Raw genomic sequence first — 843 nt, 5'->3', positions numbered from 1 at the left:
TAAACAAGCTTTTTTGCCTCGAAGAGTTCGTCGGAGACGAGGAAGCAACCTTCAGTGCAACCGTAGCACTCTTTTGTGCAACCGCCCAAACAACGCCCCCTCTACCCTCTGTCGAAACACTCGGCATTGCTGCTCCCTAAGGTGAGCTTCTCCTCATAGGCAATTCCGCTCTTATCCGGTCACGTTTGTGTGCCCGAATTTCGCAAGGCAACCTCCATGGGACATGGAAAAGACTCGAGAAGAGAGCTCGCTCACGGGAGAGAGAAGCCAAGGAGACCACGAGAGTGCTGAGAGTGGGACAGCGCTGAATAGGCGGGAGAAGCCTGCGCGTATAAACGGAGATATATATCCAATTGCAACGAAGGAACGTGCCAAAGATCGAGAACAATGGCAGAAATGCTAGTAACGTGCACTTCGGGACCAACGCATCACCGGAAGACAACCGCCAAACATCGAAAGAGTCGCGATGCTCCGCAACCTACGTGCAAAGCGGTCGCACACCGGGTAAGGGAGTGAGAGCCCCAAACATAGCTGGGCGAGGCGCTCACTCCGCTCTTTAATATCTCGTTAATACCGCCAAGGAAATGGCACAAGCGCACACACACAAGCATCCTCGGAAGAGGACAGTTCGAGTGACAGGTCAAATCCAAGAGTTCCGAAGACTACCTCCAGGAACAATCGGGAACAAGACCGATTACAAGTCGTCGAGTCTGTTACTGGGCGAACACGAGATGCGCACAGGAAATCGATCAGCCCTCACAATGGCCCAAGGCCAGAGATCGGACTGCTACGATTTACCCCAACAATCATCGTGCCACTCTTCGCAGAGAGGTGATAGACGCC

The sequence above is a fragment of the Cryptomeria japonica genome, unplaced genomic scaffold (genome assembly GCF_030272615.1).
Source record: "Cryptomeria japonica unplaced genomic scaffold, Sugi_1.0 HiC_scaffold_111, whole genome shotgun sequence".
NCBI classification, from domain to species: Eukaryota; Viridiplantae; Streptophyta; class Pinopsida; order Cupressales; family Cupressaceae; genus Cryptomeria; species Cryptomeria japonica.
Note: the sequence above shows the minus strand (reverse complement) of the source record.